Source organism: Rhopalosiphum maidis, chromosome 3, assembly GCF_003676215.2.
Source record: "Rhopalosiphum maidis isolate BTI-1 chromosome 3, ASM367621v3, whole genome shotgun sequence".
In the NCBI taxonomy this organism is placed as follows: Eukaryota; Metazoa; Arthropoda; class Insecta; order Hemiptera; family Aphididae; genus Rhopalosiphum; species Rhopalosiphum maidis.
This window is the reverse complement of record NC_040879.1, coordinates 21,015,856-21,030,288: the sequence shown is the minus strand read 5'-3', so window position 1 is coordinate 21,030,288 and position 14,433 is coordinate 21,015,856. Positions and strand designations below refer to the sequence as shown.

The window sequence follows — 14,433 nt, the reverse complement described above, 5'->3', positions numbered from 1 at the left end:
TGTTAACACAATTTATTATTTATATACATAATTATAACAAAGTTTTTCGATGCTTTAGCTTGAAGTTTGCTTCATATATAGTATTTATTCTAGATTTTTCTTAAATAAAATGACAACTTTTTTTATATAATTTGTTGCAAACTCAAATAATAATGATAACCAGAAAAGTACAGAGTATTATAAAATAATAACATTAAAGACTGGAATAATCTGTTCAAATAATAAAAAAAAAAAATCAGAATGTAATACTAATTTATCTAAGAAAAGATCCCAGATGTAATAAAGATAGTCTAGAACTTTAGAACATAATGATACGGTTTTATTTAGTCATGACAATGATTCAAAAAATATTGATGCATTTTCAAATAATTCACAAGATAATGTTTCAATAGATCTTATACTTTTAACGTTGAATATTGAACAAGCAAAAATATATTTTTGTTTGAATTCGGATCCCAGGATAAAAAGTCTTATTCGTGAACCTTCAACTTTTTATGACGATATTATGATGTATGATACAAATGAAATAGATAAAATTGTGGAAATTAGACATATTACAAAAAAACCATTAGGTTTGGTCTCAAATATTTAATACATGGGGAATGTATTGGAGCTCTATAAGTCACAATAACACATACATAAAAAACAAAATTAAATACCATTACACCTGTAAATATAATGTGTCTAAACATCTAATGTTAACTAGACAAAATATTACACAATTATCTGTTCTATTCAGAGCTATGTCTGAATTATTACTTCTATTAATTTCACTTAAAGATGTATATATAATCTATTCTATACTCTTGATGATTATTCAGAAAATTCTTGATTACAATATAAAAAAGGCCTTAAAATCATTTTTTTCAACATTGTCTTTGAATTTTTTTTTAGACAGATACAGTACCTTGACCTCAAAGACTAAGAAACAGATATAAACTATATATATATATAGTTTTTGGTATATATATATTGGTGAAATTATCACAGTTGAAGAATAGAAATAAATTAATTAGTACACATTATGTCAATTTGTCAAAGTTTATTAGTCATTCATATGACTCTAATTTGAGCATATATTCTATCTTGATTAATTGCTTGGATAGATATTTTCTACAGTTGGCTTTATTTGCTAATAGAAAAATTTTTGCTGGCAAATAAATTGCTACTGATTCCTTTTTTGTATAAGTAATGATTCTTTGAAAAAGAATTGCATTAAATCTTATTGTGTATTATACTTATTATGGTATTCTTGAACAAGTTTATGTTTGAAAAAATATTATTAAAAGGAATATAAGTTAAATATTTTTATATTAAGACATAATGATTATGTTATAATAATTTTTATTATGTGAAGTAAACAAGCTAATATGCTGTGTTGATTGTTTGGTTAGATCTCTAATAAATCACTATTTTCCAATTGAAATATTTTTGCAGATTAAAAGATTTTACTACTTTACTGACTGATTTATTTCTGTAATTATAGTAAAATAATGCTGTTTAATGGAGTATGAAGAATTGTAATTGCTATTATTTTTAATAAAAAATTTTACTTGTTATACAAGTATTTTTTTTTTTTATTCTTTTGGAATGTATTAATGTATATCTTCAATATAAAAGATAGACAATTTTAAGCTTTACTTAAAAGTACATTTTTATTTGTGTCAATACATATTCATTACCTCTATTGATTGATTGGTAATGTTCTTTTCTAGCATGTTTTTAACCGTTTCTTTCATAAATTTTAAATATAATTTTTCAATTTCCAATTGTTAAGTAAATTGGTCTGTATAAACTTTAAGCTTAAAAAATTTTAAATTTATTTTTCAGCTTTAACATTTTAGTATTTAATTACATAAATAAATAATTATCACTTCATTAGAAAAAAAAATGTAATGAGTGTTAAACACAAAATTATAAGAAAATAAATGATTTACCATTATGAATAATATTAATACAGTAAAACAACATTAGTTATTAAATATTAATATGTATAAAAATAGTTATTTAAAATATATTTAAAAGAGTAATAATAAGTATAATTCTTAAGGCCAATATAAAATATATAACTTAAATTAATTAAGTATGTTAAAAAATGTAAAAGTATCAAATAATTAAATATTAACTTAATTTTGGAGCCAAAAACTCCAATAATGCCCTAAAACCCCCATAATATCCTAAAAAAATTAAGAAAATGACGTTTAAATCAAAAAATGCAAAATAAATTTTCTTATTCTCATTCAAAAGTACACGTTACGGATTTGTGTTCAGGCTAACATTGTACAGCAGCTTTTGGAAAAAAATGAAAAGTGCATAGAAATCCCAGCACTATTAATAAGTAAACATTTATACAACATATATTATGGATCGTTTACTAGTGGCTAACGTTTGCCGAGCTATATAAATTTGTAATCGGATGAAGACTCTTTTCATACACTCTGTATATCTAAACTACTAGATCTATATACTATTTTATGAACTCACACCATCAACACAAGCATTAGTTTAAGGAAGGTGTACAAACAATTAAAATTAATATTATATATCTAAAGTATTGTATTATCTGTTTGTTTGTAAAATAAATTCAATTCTATAATGAAGAAGAAGGCACTATTCATGATTATATTATTTTTGTCATTCACATAATTTGTGTAAATTAGTTGTACGAATAATAGGTAATGCTTCTAAGATAAATTAAATGTTCTCAGTAGAGTAAATAAACAAAGCTCTATATAATTTGAAGCATTTAAGGATATGTATTACATGTAGTATAATTCAGTTGTATTTTGTTAATACTCAGTGACAAGTCTTTATAAACGTATCTCCAAATTGCATTAGGTCTGTCTACATTTTGCTGATTTAAAAAAAAAGTATTTATATTATATTTTGTATCAATTAATTTGTTATTATACGACTAAATGTTTTACGAGTCGTCTTAAATTGATTTAACACCATGTTCACAAATTAGATCATAAAACAAACATATTAGTTTACTTTTTACATTTATTAATTAAATTGTCTTTAAGAATATGATATAATTATTTATAATTTGTTATAATTGTTTATAAAAAATTATATTCCTATTATGTGCTCTATAATATATTATTTTAAAACTAGGTTATTTCCGATATTCTATAAAAAAAAATATTGCTCTAATGTACGAATAAATAAATATTCAAATTATAAAAAAAATTGTACTGTGTATACTGCATACTGTATATTGTATAAAGTATTTTTATTTTTAGAGTCTCATACGAAAATTGAAAAACATGGTGAACGCCGAACGTCCAGGAAAAAATAGAGTTCATTGGAACCATAAAGCTTCTATTAACGGATTAGTAATCGTAGTGGTACGTATATAAATTATTGTAAACATTAAATTAAACACAATATTATGTTTATAATGTATATATATACAAATTTAAGTAGACATTTTTTAAAAGTCTGATTAATATTAAAACTAATAACTACACTTCTTTCTCTTTAGTAAAACGTAACATTTAACAGATAATTTTGATTTAATTACATCTAAATTCTATACTGATCTAAAGCCATTTCCGTTGAATATAAAAAAAAAATACCATTTGTGTTATTACATAATATTTCACATATTTAGGTACGTTTTCACAAGACTCGTATTTGTATTAGTGTATACCTAATTTATAATAATGTATACCCGACGTACATGTTGGACGTTAGTATAAATTATTATTGGGTAAGTTTCAATAAAAACGAAATATGCGTTATACGTTTCTATTATGCTCTATACCTAACTAGATTAACAGACCGTAATTAATTATTATATGATATATCTATTGAAATAACCACATATTAATAAATGAAAAAATAAAAAACATTTTGTTGTTCATAGCTAAACATAATACGTATTTTAGTTTAATTTAAATTGGAATTATTTTTGTTCTCGACAGGTATTGTTCGTTACGTGTGCCGCCATATCGTGCGCCTATCCGACGGACATCGCTGAGACCAACAACACAAGAAGGATCAATAATTGCTCGGTACTGAAGACGTGTCAAAAATGCACTGAATGGGGATCGTGCGTTTGGTCGCTGGAACGTCAGGCGTGCTTCGTCGATTACGGAATGACGCTGTCGCTGGCGGTACGCACCAACACGGATTGTCCTCGGGTGACGGTTGTCGAAAAGGTGACGTATGCGGCTCATCTGCCTTACGTTTACAAGGTAAAGGTGTCCAACGACGTAATCGGGTTCGTGGCGTTTCTAAAGCAGACGCAGGTGTCGTGTGTCATGTTGGATGTGACGCGTCCCGCAGAGATGTCCGGCGACACGATCAGTTGTGCGCCGGTGAACAAATCAGATCTGGGCTTCGAACACCAGACGTTGATGACCTATCACTGTTACGTGATGTTCGGCGAGGGTGACACGATACTGCGGATGGATGACGGCGCCGATAGTTTCTTTACGGTGTACGACGAATTTTACTACGGCTACCGGCCGGACGAAGGTTGCGTGGCCTGTCTGTGGGACGTGGGACAGTACGCGTACTATTTCAAGTGGTGCCCAAGCTGGAACACAGTCACGGGCCGGTACAAGTACTACATCGGTTACAGCGATATCGACCGCAATGCCGTGATGCCGGCCAACGACCGTCTTTCGGCCACGGTGCCCGCGTCGTCCGGGTGTAAGGACGTGCGCATCCTGTCCGTGGAACCGTTGTCCGCGCTGTGGACCGGTGGCGTGCGCGTCAACGTTACTGTGAATAACCACGTGATGTTGGCTGACGGTGGCGGTGAGGTGAAAGTTACCGTAGCCGGCCGGGAGTGCGCACAACCGACGCTGATGGATCGCGGGATCGGAGTCACGTGCGTGCTGGCCGTTGCAGGCCCAGGTTACGTGCGACCGCGAGCCGATGTGACGACGGGCCCGGCACTCATCACCTACGGTCCATCTTCTCTGTCGGTCGAGTCGGCGCAAACGTTCCAGTTGGTCTACCCCGAGATCACTGGCATCAGCCCGTCTTAGCCGCCGGTCAACAATTCGGAGGTATCGCATCCGGTGGTATGACCATACCAGTGCACGGTACCGGATTTACCTGCGTCGGTAACGCAACGATGTACGCGGACCGAGGTGGCGTCCGCCACGTCGCCTCCGACCACTGCAGCCCGGTCAACGACACGTACATGGTCTGCCGCACTCCAAAACTGGATGGGCCGACTGCCGGCGCCTTACCGGAACGGTTACGTTTTGGGTTTCGCGTTCGGCAAGCCGACGGTCACGTTTTCGACATGACGCCGCATCCAGACAACGACCGGTACGTGGCGCATGCCGACCCCGAGTTAGAGGATTTCTTCGTGTCAACCGCCAATCGGTTAGTGCTGATTAGCGGTGTGGACTTGGGCAAAGGTTACGGGCCCGCGGACGTCGGAGTGGTTGGATTTACGAATAAAGTGATCCCAGCCGTTTGTCACGTGAAAACCATCACCCGGCGCCACATTGTGTGCGAGTTAGCCCCGCCGGCCGATCTGAACAGCGTCGCCGTCGTAGTCGTCACTATCGGTCACCAATTCTCCAGCCAACTTAGCTTAAGAAATATCCCAGTTGATGAGTCTGATTTTTTTTCAGAAGTACTTAAAGGATAAGTTAAGTTAAGTTAGATGTTTGTAATATAGTTAGTATAAAAGTATAGTTATATAGTGATAGGCGTTTAAAAATTTATTATCTTAATTTATATTTGTGTAAAAATTATGTAATATACTGTTATTGTACAAAAAATTTGTCATGCATTTAAATTAGAATAAATAAAATTTAATTTTAATAATGTATTTAATTGCGGTGCTTCATTTTCTAGTGTTTTTCAGCTTAATAAAATGATTTTAATTTTAATTGAATAAATTATATATGACTTTAACATCAACCATATAAACTTTATATAATTATATCTATATTTAGACAATTGTTTTTTATAGTATTTGAAATTCATTGGGTAATTATAATTAGTTCAATTATTTAAGATATCCAAAAAATGGAGTTCTTACTAAACATAATAGATCGTGTTTTCAGTAGAGGTTACTCGTTTTTTATTTTGACATTGGTACGAAAACTTCAAGTACTGTGTAAGCAAATTATTATGAAATATTTTCGAACATAATTTGTTTGTCTAGTTGTTTCTGAAAAAGTTGATCTTTCTAATCTTAACAATTCACTAATCTGTATAATACAATATGAGAAAAAAATATTTTACATAAATTTATAATTTATTTAAATTCCTTTACATACACTGAGAACTAACTTGATCCCAGGTTGTAAAAAAAAATTGATTAATTTATGGGTCAATAAAATGTAAAGGACTGCATTATTTTTAAGGAACCATTAGCCAACTATTATTTCATAAAATATATATTATCAATAAAAACAATTATTAAAACAAAAATTGATGTAAAATAAATATACAAAAAATATTTTTTCTACTATTTTAATGCTATTATAATCAATTGTGTTTACCATTTGTTTTATAAAATATTTTGTCAGAAGACAGCTTTTCTTCAAAAATGTTTAATTGATCAATTGTTGTTGATGAAAAGTAATACACATCAATTCAATACAGTTATTGTATGCACTATTGGATAACAATTTTCTACAATATTCGGTATAACATTTTTTGATAAGTCAATTTTTTTACTCAGCTCTCTTATTTTGTAAATAAGATTTCAGGTCGAGCGTACCAGTTGATATAAAACGACTAAAAAGTATAATGACAATTAGTAACACTAACATAATTAGATAAATATAATACAATTAATATATTAGGATATTAGGATATTAGGATATATAGAAGTCATATTAAACCATTATAAACAAAAATAGATAACAGAATGTTTATAGATATAATAATAATAATAATAATTTATTTTATTATAATTTTTAGTTGATTACTAAGTATTACTTAGTGATTAATTTAATAATTTAAATTATATATTACTAGTTAATAATAAAAATCATATTCAAATGATTCGATTAAGCTACAGGTAGTTTTATAAATCTAAATTCATAAAGTATTAGTTTTACTATATTCACCTTGAAAAAAATTTAATTATTGTCCATCAACATCATGATTACTTGGAATGGCTATTTTTTGTGCATTCAATTCCAAAAATATAATTGTATTAAAAAATACATTATAATAATTTTATAACCAGTATTAATGAGTTCGCAACAAGTTAATAACATCTTCATAAATATTTAATAAGATTGATAGAATAGGCTCTACATCATCATCCAATATTAATTCTATGAATAGCTTTTTCTATAATTAACTTCTTTTTATGATTATATCATGTTAGAATTAATGATGTTATTGGTAATATTACTTTAGTAAAGATAATTAAGTAATTTGTTGTTAAGTTATTTTTTATAAAGTAGTTAATAATTTTTTTAATTTATTAGTTTATTGCATATTTATACTTGTACGGCTCCCGGACAGGGTCTATCGATCATAATAAATTTATCAAGTTCTTGTATCTATTAGAAAATTGAATTAGAATTTTTTACCTTTACAATATTTTTAAATGAGGTAAAAGGTAAATCGTAAATGTAAAATTATATTTAAAGCGAAATATTATAATAATTTTAAAAGAATTCAATTTCAAAATTAAAAAGGTAAAAAAGTTGGATAAAATGTGGCTGCTATTTTTTTGGCTCCTTTTTTATTATCAAAGATTCTTTTTTACTCCAGCCATTATACATGATTATTTATGGAGTAATGAACTATATGCAGTAGTTTATCTATAATATAATATTATTAGTATAGTATATCTGAGTTTATGAACCAAGTCCAACAAACGTGGACTAATTAAATCATAGAAAATTATTTTTGTTTTGTTATTGAAGCTATTGTTTTTTTTTTATTATTTAGCACAACAAAAACCACAAAATCTTTTTAAAAAGAAAAGGAAATATTTATTTTCTGATAATATTAATGATGATTTTTTTTTTAGCGGAGATTAGATTTCCTTGGGTTTTTTTAATGATACAATGATCGGCCACCCATGATGTAAGCATATTTTAGTATGATTGTAAAAATCCAAAATTTAAATGTGGCCGCGTGATTTATGAGTACATTTATGATGTTAGCAACAATATGATATCAACCTGTTGCATGTACATATTGTCACAACTAGTTACGATCATACTATTTTAAATATATGTTAATCGACGTAACCAAAACTACAATCTACGTCGATGCTCATTTATTAACGATTGGTAGTTTTCTAAATATGTGAATAGATGTCTTTTTTGAAATCATTTTTACTATTAATTAGTTAAGGAGTAATATGACCAGTCTGCACCTTACTAACCGCTACCACGGGCAACAACGACGCTACACTATTGACTCTCCCACCATGCCGCAAAGGCATTGGGCCGGACGGGAAGACAAGTCGGTTCGGACGAGTATCGTCTCCAGGCGATCGTACTCTTTTTGACTTGACCGTCGCATTGTTTGGACGTATCGACAGACTTGTGAATGCGGTTTCACATTTTTCAACATTCTCCACAACGCTTATTAAGCTCTAGTGCGTTTTCTTTTCTTTTTTTTTTGTTACATCTCTTCGGAGTGTTAGACACTCACGTCGAACTACCTCTTCTTTTTTTTTGTAATAACATATTGTTGTGTGTGATAATAAAGTACGTCCGTGCAAATAAAACCGGTATCCAAAAACACGTGTTGTGTAAAACTTTTTTTTATTCAATCAATATTCAACATCGCTATCGACTCGCCACGGTTCACCAAGCAACATCCATCCACCGTTACAGCCACGTGTCAGTTTACCTTTTCAATTGGCTAACATTTCCGGTGATAAAATTAGCATCTAAGACATTTGTTGTAGGTATTATTAAAGTGGAATAAATTTGAAAATGATGAAAGTAAAAGAACAAATTCATGTCATTGATAATCAAGTGACTGTTGAAGAAATTATTAAGGATGTAGTTAAAACAAAGGTAATTATTACATATTTTATTTATTGTAATAATAATTTTACTATTTTAATTTTTTTTTTTTGTTTTAGAAAATATTTGATCCATTTTATGTATTTGATGTTGGTGATCTTGTGAATAAAATAATAAAGTGACAGCAAACATTTCCGCGTATAAAACCTTTTTATAGTGAGTTTAGACAAATATTTTATTTCATTTTTGAGATAATACTTATAATATTGTAAATGATGTCAGAAATATTTAAATATTTATTGATAATATAAATATATATATTGACCAACAACAATAAAATCGGTTCAAAACTGAAGAATGTTGTGTAATATAGTATTTTAGATAATGAATAGTTTATAACGATAAATGTGCACAGGATTTTGTGTGTTGAGGGGTGGGTCTAGCATACATTGAAGCGTGAAATTAGACATGTTTTTGTTAAGACACGGTAATGTTCTCTCATAGCCAAAAGTACAGTTGCATTGTTCTTAGGTTCATAGCAAGTTATGCATGGATATATGGGCAATTTTCTCTGGACCCCACTCGAAAGAGGGGTCCATTGATAACAGGCAAACAAAACTAGTTATTATTTAAGTAACTATATTTTTTTACTTGGAAAGTCTGAGTTCGATGATATTATTAACAAGTTTACAGAACAGAAAGCGAGAAAATGTTTGTAAACATTTCAATTAAGTTTGACTTAAATAGTTTAGTTTTATAAAAGTAGTATTAAAATCAAAAATATAGATTATTTAAAAAAAAAAATATGTAGACAATATTTTATACTGGTTACAAGGTATAATTTATGCAGCAGTATGCCAATAGTAATAGTAGCAAAGTAAACAGAATATATTTTGATATTATTATTATTTTTTTTTTTTTATAATCAAAATTTAATAGATATTATACAGATATTAAGTCCGAGATAACATATTGCATTCAGGGAAAAAGGGTAATGATAGATATTTAGTTAATATCTAATAAAACTAATTAAAGTATTTCTAAAAATATATATTTTGCTATTATGTTAGTTTTAAATTTAATATTATATTCAAATTGTATGTGTTTATATTTAATTAAAAAATAAATTTCAGCTGTTAAATGTAACGACAACTCCCTTATACTAGAAATTTTGGCTGTGCTTGGAATAAACTTCAATTGTACTTCCAAAGTAACGATATTAAAAAAAAATCTATGAAACTATAATATTAACTCTAAAATTTAAATTATTTTATTAAGAGTGAAATAAAAATTTTGGATCTGGAAGTGAACTCTTCTTGCATCATTTTTTCTAATCCAGCAAAAATAGCTTCATATATAAAATATGCCAAGAGCACATGCATTAATTTAATAAAATTTGATAGTAAATGGGAACTATTCAAAATAAAGTCTTTGTATCCATCCTGCGAGTAAGTGAAAAGTTGCTAACTTAATATACAAAGTTAATATTTTATTTGTTTTTAGATTGCTTATAGAACTTAGTTATGGTGTAACTAGAGCACAGTGTCCCCTTGGTATCAAATATGGGTGTAATCCTCTAACCGAAGCGCCATCATTAATGGTAATGGCCTATAATTTAGGGTTGTCTGTAGTTGGAGTAAGCTTTCATGTTGACTCAAAATACAATGAATCAACAATCTTTAGAAAAGCAATTACTGCTTCAGCACATATTTTCAAAATTGGCCAGATAATAGGTTTCAAAAATATGCACTTTTTGAACATTGGTGGCGGATTTCCTGGAAATAAAAACACTTCTTTGGATAATGTATACACCTTGTTAAAAAGAAAATTTTAATTTTAATTATTTTAAGAACATTTATTTTAGATTACAGATATAGTGAATGATACACTTAATAAATGGTTCCTCCAAATAATGGAGTGACCATAATAGCAGAACCTGGTAGATATTTTGTGACTTCAGCATTTACTTTATCTACAAAAATACATACAATTAAAATCCATTCAAATGATGAAAATCATATTAAATATTTCATAAATGATGAAGTGTATGGTTCTTTTAATAATATTCTTAATGATCACTCAGTTGTTGTTCCTAAATCTTTATATGTGAGTTGGATACCATTTAATTGTTTATTTATTTATATTTTATGTATTTATTTGATTGATTTTATAATAAACTTATTTTATCATTAATATAGGAATTTCCGATGCGTCCAATTTGTCAAAGTTCCATCTGGGGACCTACTGTGATGATTTGGATCAAGTTGTTAAATTTGTGAACATGCCACTGATGGAAATGGGTGATTGGATTATTTTTGAAGACATGGGAGCTTATACAATATCAATAGCTAGCAAATTTAGTGGATTCTCACTTCCCAAGATCTTTGCTGTCGCTAATGATAGTATTTGGTTAGTTGCATAAGAGTATTTATAATATTGATTATTTTTAATCTGATCATGTAATAATTTCACTAGGAAATATTTGAAAAACTCAACATCAATATCCGAAAGCTATTTTTCAACAATGTCCATCATTGCTGTTATCAAAACAATGCGATCAGAATCCAGTGAAGATGATACCTACATGGAATGAAAACAATTTGTAATAACCCAACAAAATACATACCTTTTTATCCAGGGAATTCTTTTTTTTTTTTTTGTAATATACCAATAAATCTTTTGGTCCGTCTTTTGTTAACTATTTGGGACCAATAATTTTTAATTCTATGCCATATGATTTAAAAATATATATAATAATGGGTGATACTATGAATATGAAATGTGCAATATACAAATATTTATTTTTGGAATTGGTGAAGAATGCTTTGTATATGTATATTTTTTTAATTATTCTTTGTTTATTTTATTTGTAATGTAATACTACATCTATATTATATTATATTATATTATGTGTTTGTAATTCTAGTGTTAGTTGTTAGTCAAATCATATTAATTATATTATTGTATTTATATATTGTAACTGGTCCATGAAAATAGGAGACCAGCAACGAATCTCCGTGATAAGTCAATACTCGCCGTGTTTTACGACCGTGATTATACCGAACTGTATTGTCGTACCAAAGTTGTTGCCGTTTCGTTGTTGATTACCTAATTAATTATTCAAGTGTTATTATTATTGTTGTGTTACATTAGCTTTTTAATAATAGTCCACCAACATCATAACAATTGAGTTCATTTTATTGATGTTTTTCCTATGTCCAATAAGTCCTAATTATTCAAGTCTTACAGACTCCAAACGTAAACAAATTATACAGTCCCACAAACAAAGGAATACTATGCATTTATGATTTTTACAATTGTAATTTTTATAATTACATTATTCAGATTGATTATCTCTTTATTTTAATATTTTATATTAATACAACATAATATATAATATAATATTAATATAATATTTTACTCACATACACTTATAAATTATCAGTGTTGGGAAAATTCCTTTTTAAATGGATCTCATTCCGTTCCTCGTTCAGTTCCTAATAAATGAACTCGTTCCAATTATCGTTCCACTTTTTTTAATTTACCAAATCTAGCGGTTTTAGAATATTACCTTTTTATTTTTGATATCAATAAATGAATGATAAAAATGATAAATGAATATAAGAATTTTAAAAAAATGAATCTAAACAGGAATTCAGTACTAAACAATTGAATTAATATATAAAAAAAAATAAAAATGTATAATAATTAATAATACCTATAGATTTAATTTGTCTTTATTTTATTTTATTTTATTTTTATAAACTAAATTAAATAAAAAATTTGTTTTTTATAATTTCAAGAGGAACTGTGATTTTTGTTCACATTCCTCAATATAAAAAATTCATTCATATTCTTTTTCCTTTATTTTTAAAGGAAGTAGTTCCAAGCTTCGTTCCTACAAAAAAAACTCGTTCCAAGAATCCGTTTCTTCCCAACACTAAATTATAATATTTGTTTACATTGTACATGTCACTTTAATCTAATGTCATAATTTTAAATTGTCTATATTAATTAACTTAATGCATACTTTTTCTTGTTTTTAAAGTCTATGTGTAAAATGGTTTGCCTATATAACACAAAACCGGCTAACGGCTTACTCGATTGTGAATGAATTAAGTATGATCATGTTGGTTTTGGTTGTGTTTGTGAACTGAAGTTAAGTACATTTGCAGTGCCGTAACTACCCTTCGTGGCGCTCTTGGCAAATTTTTTTTCGGCATTTATTTTTGTTTTATTTTATAAGTTTAATTTGTATACAAAATATGTAATAATATTACATTCTTACGTGTCATCAAAACACTGTTATATTTTTTAAATAATTGAGTCTTTATAGTTAATGAGACAATAAGTTATAATATATTATTCATATTAATATGCAAGTCTTAATTTATATAAAATAAAAAATAAAAAAAACCAAAAAAGCACGTTTCTTATTATTTGTAAATACATGCAACATGTTATAGTAAATAAAATATTACAATAAATCAATCATTAATATTAAAATTGTATCTTTCTAGCTTTTGTTGCTGTGAAATCGTCTATATTATACTCTATAATATCGTCATAGCTGATTGAATTACTCGTTTTAAATACAATTGATTGTATATCTAAATTTGTAAGACGTTCCTGTCCTAACGTTGAGCGTAAATGGTTTTTTATAATTTTTAATTTATTAAAACTTCGTTCACAAGAAGCTACTGTTACTGGAAGAGTAAGAAAAATACTTAGAGCTATTTCTATGTTTGGGTATTTATCTTTTAGAGAATTAGAATTTATCATATTGATCAGATCTAATAGAGATACCTACTATATTGAAATCAGAAAATAAAGACAGCGCTTGGTATTTAAAACATATTAGTTCTAAAACTAACTCTGTTCCATCTAAATCTTTTGAATATTTCATCATTGCGAATCAGATGCATATTTTTATTATTATTTTATTATATTGTTTTATTGATAATATAGGAAACCAACAGATTATTTCGATAAAAATTGAGATTTTAACTAAGATTAAAAATAAATAAAATAAGTTTGATAAAAATGTCTCTAATTTACATATGTATGTATAATTTATTTGCAATATGTTAATATTAATTTAAAAAAACTTACTTGATAGTTGATACACTGTACCTAGTACAGCAGTACAGCATTGGCTCTTGTAGGTATCTAAAAACGCTATTACTGAAGAATTAAGATAACAGTAAGTACTATATAAAATACGGAAACCGACTGACGACTACCAAGATTAATTGTGTATTAATATATAAAGTATTAATAAAAAGATAAACTTTAATCTCTATTCTGTATAGATATTATATTAAATAAAGTTGGATATCTACCGTAATATTAGTTAAATAGCCGGGAAAACCGGCCATTTGTGGTAATCATTATTATAGCTATTCCTCTTACGTGCTCATATAACTATGCGTTTCATACACGTAAAAATAAAATATGTTATAATATTGATATATAATATAAATGTATAAGTAGTAAACACTTTATA

At 28.2% G+C, this 14,433-nt stretch overlaps 1 pseudogene; it reads left to right on the top strand.

The window, feature by feature from the left end:
• The first annotated feature begins 8,380 nt into the window (after positions 1 to 8,380).
• Positions 8,381 to 11,527, top strand: LOC113557805 (annotated as a pseudogene).
• Positions 11,528 to 14,433: the final 2,906 nt, after the last annotated feature.